We start from the raw sequence: 6,856 nt of genomic DNA on the forward strand, positions 1-6,856 counted from the left end.
TTTAGTAAGACAACAACACAATGAATGCAGAACAGAGTCACTGCAGCACTGGACAGGATGAATGCAGAGTCACTGCACCACATCCATCCACATACTTTTCTAGGTTCTATCTGCTTCTTATAGGCTGTTTAAAGATCTTGAGTTTTCCTGGCAGGGATTTGGGAAAATGAAATGCAATTACATTTTGATGTCTACATTAAACAGTCAAACTACTGTACCTCAGTGTTCTTTTCTCTTTTCTTGGAAAAGAAACAAAGAAGCAGTAGTCCACAGTGAACAGAATGAGCACTTGTTATTTTGAAGCAGTTTGTTTTTCCTCTGTAAGAAAATGTGCTATCAGTCAAGCATTCCTGCTGCTTAGTAGCTTGTTCAAAGGCCTTTCTGTATGAATAGTTGATTGTGGTTTTTTTTTTGACAGTCTCATGTAGCTTATATTGGCCTCAGACTTGCTATTTAGCCAAGGCCAGACTATCACTCTGTTAGCTTCCAAGTACTGGATTACAGTACTGGGCCTGGATTATTGCAAACCTTTTGTATGGATGTATCTTATCAGACTGTTCTCATGACCCTGGGTAAATACCACTAAGAGCAGGGTCATACACAACAGGAAAATATGGCTCTTTATGTTTTATGTCGAGTATCTTGTGTAGCTTTGGATGGCCCTTTAGTGAATAAACAAATGCTATAGACACAGGATTCAAACAAGCTGATCTTAGTAGCCAAGCCCTGTATTCTCATCTGATACAGGAGATCTGTTAGTCCAAGGCCAGTCTGGTCTGTGAATTGAAGGCCAGTCAAGTAATGCAGAGACAGCACCGTCTCAGAATTAAGAAGACAAAAAGATAGAAGAAGCTGAGCACTTAGCTCGGTGGTAGAGTGCTTCCTGTTTAGCCCTAACTCCAGTAACACAAAAGGACAAAACCCAATAAATCTGATTGCAGCTTTGCCAGTTTAGTCTCAGGAATTTCCTGATCTTATTGGAAGAAATTATGGATCTGGGACGAACTGTTTCTGAGCTCCCTAGTACCAGTGCATTGTCATTTTGTCTGGGGAGATTTGTAGATGTAGAGAATCAAGACTTGTTAGCACTAAGATAGAATTTAGTCAAGGATGATATAATGTGACGTCTATAAAAACATGAGGTCCCTAATGATGAAGTGATGGGAATCATGTGGAATATTATTTCCAACTTACCTCTTGAGTAACAAGCCTGTGCTTCACCCAGATCAAGTAATTGAGTCCTTTATGTGGTAACTCAAAGGGTTCCCTAAGTATCTATATAAATAGATAAGTGTATACACTTGAAAGAAATAGACAAGAATAACTATGATTCACAATGAAACATGAGACAGACATTTTCAGAACCCAAATACTCAGCATTAGACCATTTTCTCATCCTTCAAAGTTCTGTGAGGAGCCACAATTACCAAAGTTATGTGAAGAGTTAAAAGAAAACTCATTGCTACAGGGAAGTGTCAAAAGATGAACAGAAATAGAATGTGACGTATATGGGAATTTCTTTCCTGGTTTTCAAGTTGCTAAAAACAAAACATTTTTGTCTACCTTTGCTGACATCTAGTGTTGTATTAGTTGTTTGCATGCATGCTTTTAGAAGAACCCAGTTGGAGGGAGAGGATATAGTCAGGAATCTACTGGTGTATTTATTCACCAATAAAACTAATAACCCTAAATAATAACAAGTGAATCGGAGTCCAGTTTAGTCCAAAGGTCAACATGCATCCAAGGCCCCTCCAATAGTTCATCTGAAGATGTGTGTGAGGTCTTATTAATAACGGTCTATTGAGTCCGTGTGCCCTGGGCCAATATTACTCCATTTTTCTTTTTTATTCCATGACAAAGATTAACAAAAAGGTGGCTTTTGTTATTGGTCTCTCATGGGATCTTTCCATTAAGGAAAAAGGAGAGAGAAAAAGGCTTACACTTCAGTAATACTGTGCTTTAGTCACCTTCCGTTTGCACCAGATTTACAGGCTGCTGGGAGATGCTATCTGCTTCAAAATAACTTTCTAAAGAAGGTGAAGAATAAGCAAGCAGACAGTTTCTAGTGTATGCATGAAGACCTTGAGGTCTGTGTGAGCTCTGACTTTGCTCTTTTCTCCTTCCTGAAAATTGAATTACTCTACTCAGCCTGACAAAAACCTCTCAGAAAGAAAGGCTAGCAGAGTAGGTTTCTGGAAAAATGCAAATATCCCAATGCAAGCAGAACCAGGTGTAGGCAAGTGTTGCCAGGCAACATGTCTCTAGATGACAGCTACATTTTACTATTTACAGGACCAGAATGCATATTTTATTCCATGTATAGGTGTTTTGCCCATATATATATATATATATATATGTGTGTATTGTGTACATGCCTGCTACCATCTCTTATTGACTTGAACTTCCTGTCAAGTTCGTTTATAAAGTTAGATGAAGAAAACTATTTTTAACTGGACTTTTGTTCTCCATCAGGTTTGTTTGTTTTGAGACAGTTCTCATCTGTAGTTCAGGTTGGCCTCAGGGTCACCATATAGCCTCAGCTTCCTGAATTCTCATATTAGATTGTAGGCATGAGTCATCATATCTGGCTGGAAAACTTTTTAAAAGAAAAACATAATACAAGTTTTCTTGTTTCACATGTGACCTCCTATGAGTTATGACTATATGTAATGGAGTGGGATTGATGGCATGAGACTATGTCACTCCATCCTGTTATTGAAGCAATAACCACAAAACCCCCACTCTCCACAAAAATACATGTTTCTTTTGATTTAGTGTCATACATTTTCTTGATACATACATTATATAAACCTTTTCATCCTATCTCTTTACCCAGTGTCTCAGACATATTAAAGTCTACCTCTTCTGTAAAAACCCAATAGGTCTTTTGCTATTTGTACCAGATGGCCAATAATTTGGCTAAAAGTTCCTGATCCTAACTCCAGGGAAAGGAAAACCTGGATTTATAGTGTTCACAGAGAAGTCATTACTCTGAATTATCAGGGTGACCTTTCAAAGGCTGGAATCAAACCTCACTTGCAATAATTAAATGCTCTTTCTTCCATCTAAGAAAAGCAATGCACATTCTGGAGATGCTTGTTGCCTGGCAACAAATGCATACTTCCCTCTTAGACAACTTCCAAAAAGTGCTAGGGAGAAAATTGGCCAACAAAATAAATCTGGTGGTTTTTAGTGTGGGAGGAGAGCAAATTCACAAAATGTGCATGTGATGGTGGTGGTGGTAGTGTGTGTGTGTGTGTGTGTGTTTCTGGGTGCACAGGCACTCATGGGGTGGGTAGATAGGAAAGCAAAGGAAGAAAGAAGCAGAATAGAGTATTGTGATATAGTGTTAATTCATTAATGGATGTGTGTGTGTGTGTGTGTGTGTGTGTGTGTGTGTTGTATAAAACTACCCAGCCATGGCTGAGTTTTCATATTTCAGGGAATAGCAGTGTTTTTATCTCCTCAAATCTTGGTAAGCTGCATAACCATTTCAGGGCTGAAGAAAGACTATAAAAATGAAGAAAATTATTGCCCTTTCTGGTTTTTATTATTATTGTTATTGCTGAGAAAACTAAGACTTGAAAAAATGTCAGTGTCTTAGTACATTATCTGTTGCAATGGCGAGATTGGGAAATGAGTAATGACAAAGGGTTTGTTTTGGCTCATAGATATAGGTGTTGGGAAGTTCATGATTAAGTTTCAGCACTTTCTCGTCTTCTGTTGTGACTTCACACTGTAGCAACTTGTGGCAGAACATCCAAATGCAGGCAGGACATGTGAGAGAACAGGTATGTAAGAGAACAAGGGGAGGCACCAAACTTACTTTACAGCAAACCACTCTTGTGACTGCCTTGTAAAAATTATATTGCTCTATTTACAAGGAGGGGCCACCAAAGTCAAATTCCCTTCTAAAGGTCCTGCCACTCCACATTGATTCATTAAGGAATTATGCATCAGTGTGAGTGAGTGTCTATTGGAACAAGCCATCCTGAAATTATGGAAGTACTAATAGTGCTACCAACTCATCATTGGAAGGACTTTTGTTCCTTGTTCTGCAGAGGACTTCATCTTTTTAACTACCGAGTGCCCATCTCTCTACTCCACCACTTGTCTTTTGTCCTGGAGTGAATGTGACTGCTTTGTCCCTTTAGCCATGATCCATATGCACTTCCTTTTACGGTGGTAAAATGTACATAACAGGGGGCTGGAGAGATGGCTCAGGTTAAGAGAACTGGCTGCTCTTTCAGATGACCTGAGTTCAATTCCCAGTAACCACATGATGGCTCACAACTACCCGTAATGAGATCTGGTCCTTCTTCTCACCTGCAGGAATACATGCAAAGAGAACATTGTATATACAATAAATAACACATCTTTAAAAAATGTACATAACAAAAGTGCTGTTTTAGCCATTTTTTAAGTTTAAAAATTTATGAGACCTGGTTTCTTCCAATGGGAAAATTAGCTAGTGTTTTCCCTCTTTCACCTTTTAATGCTGTATGCCAATGGCCCCAGACAACCAGTTGACCTCTCCATTCAAGAAAGGACTGGCAAACCAAAAATAAAAAAAGTCATTGAAATGACTCCTAATGATATTCTGCTATACTCATAGATCATTGCCTAGCCCAACAGTCATCAGAGAGACTTCATCCAGCAACTAATAGAAACAGATGCCAAGACCCACAGCCAAGCATTAGGTGGATTTTGGAGAATCCTATGGAAGGAGACAGAAGAGTTAAGGACACCACAGGAAACTCCATAGAATCAACTAACCTGGACTTACAGGGGCTCACAGAGACTGAACTGACAACCAGCGAGACTGCGTGGGATTGACATAGGCCCTCTGCTTATATGTGACAGGTGTATAGCTTGGTCTACTTATGAGGCTCCTAAAAGTGGGAGCAGGGCTGTTTCTGACTCTGTGCCTGTTATTCCTCTGATCAGATTGCCTCCTCCAGCCTTAGTAGAGAAAGAGGTACCTCATCTCACTACAACTTGATATACAATGGCTGCCTGATATCCATGTGATGCCTGCCTGCATCTGAAGAGAAACAGTGTAGGAGGAGTGGATGGGGAGGTGGTAAAGAGGAGGTGGGTGACAGAATAGAGAAGAGGGGAGGGAGGGGAAACTTGGGTTTGGATGTTACAAAACAAAAGCAAAACCTGACAGACAGACAGACAGACAGAATGGGCTCTCAAAAATGATCTGTGCCAAGTGAGTATATTCATCAGGGTCACCTGCTTGGCTGTGGAAGGATACCAGGCTGGACAAGAAGTTGTGCACTTTCTCTGGCAGGGTGGTAAACAAATCTGTAGCAATTGTCATCACATGGATTCCTAGGGAAACCAGATCTGGAGCAATGGGCCGTGTCACGCCCACTCTGTCCCCTTTGAATGCAGTGTATGTAGCATGTCCACCACGGCCATCAAAGGCAGACACACTGGCACTCTTAAAAAAAAAACTCCAGATTGGCCTACCTGGTCTGGTTCATTAGGCCCATCTCAGCAGCCGCCAGGTAGATCACACTGAAAGTGCCTATGAGATTCATCCCTTGGAATCCTTTCAAGGTATGATCCTAGTTCTTTTGGTTGTGTGTCTTAATGACTACTGAAGTACCTGCACAGCTGACAGTCCCATCTTCACGTCCAAACTGCTTTTGCTGGAATTAGAGCTGCTTGTGAATCCTCCTTGCGAGGGGGGGAGTCATATTGGCTGGGGCCAACACACCTCTCTCTAACTTCTTGGCTTGGGCCTCACCTCCTGGGTTAGGTGGGTCCAGAAACCCACTATGACCCTTGTCCTACCAGTCTTTCAGCTGTAGACAGGACAAGACCCAAAGGTCCCCCAGTTATTACTGTGACCATGCCCTTCACACTCTGACACTCCACAGCCATCTTGCACCTATTTTACCCATTTTATAGAGTTCATTGGCACTGAACCCATTCACATTGTTAGGTACTTCCTTAGCACTGTCCATCTCTGCATTGTTTTCAACTCTACATACTGAAACTTTAAACTTAACAAGTAACCACTCCTAACTCCCGACGATTCAGGGAGATCCTGGGTCAGGGAGAGATACTGCCTCAAAAATTATGGTGAAGACTGATAGAGGAAGATAGTAGTTATCAACCTCTAGTCCACACACACACACGCATGCACACACACACACACACACACACACGTATGTATGTATTATGTATATATATATTTATGCACACACATACATCTGTACACATACACACATACACATATACATCCATACACATACATACAAACATACATTTGTACATACACAATGTACAACACACACATACACAGACACATACACACAGTTCCAATAGAGTAGGGTTCAATATAAGTTGGATTTGCTATGCATGAAAAATAGATTGAAAAGTTGGAATATAAAGGCTGGAAGTTACTTGGTTTGGACTCTTATGACCAATTTGTCTGGTCTGGAGTTCACTGTTTAGACAAGACTGATCTCAAACTTAAACTAATCCTAGTGCTACTGCCTTCTTGGGGCTGGCATTATAGGCATGTGCCAACATGCCTGGCTGCAGGAGTGTTTTTTAGGGCACCAATAGTAATAAGAAACAATTAGCTACCAAATAATGCACAGAAATGAAAAGATATGCTTTGAAGATTGGGTGAAATAGAGGCCGTGTTGATTGAGTCTAAGGATAAGCATGGCAGACCCAAAAGCAATATTAACATAATTAGATCTCCATTTATTTAGAGCAGACGAATCAGCACTGGCATGTGAGGAGAATATTTTAAAATGTCTTCATGGAATTCAGGAAAGGACTTTCTTGGGAGAAAGACATTTAACAGTCAAAAGACAGAATTAGCAGA

General features: G+C 40.5%; 1 pseudogene; it reads right to left on the minus strand.

Annotated features, from left to right (window-relative positions):
• Window positions 1–5,146: 5,146 nt before the first annotated feature.
• LOC127220191 (3-hydroxyacyl-CoA dehydrogenase type-2-like) lies at window positions 5,147–5,898 on the minus strand (annotated as a pseudogene).
• Window positions 5,899–6,856: the final 958 nt, after the last annotated feature.

This window comes from Phodopus roborovskii, unplaced genomic scaffold (assembly GCF_943737965.1).
Source record: "Phodopus roborovskii unplaced genomic scaffold, PHOROB, whole genome shotgun sequence".
Lineage (NCBI taxonomy): Eukaryota > Metazoa > Chordata > Mammalia > Rodentia > Cricetidae > Phodopus > Phodopus roborovskii.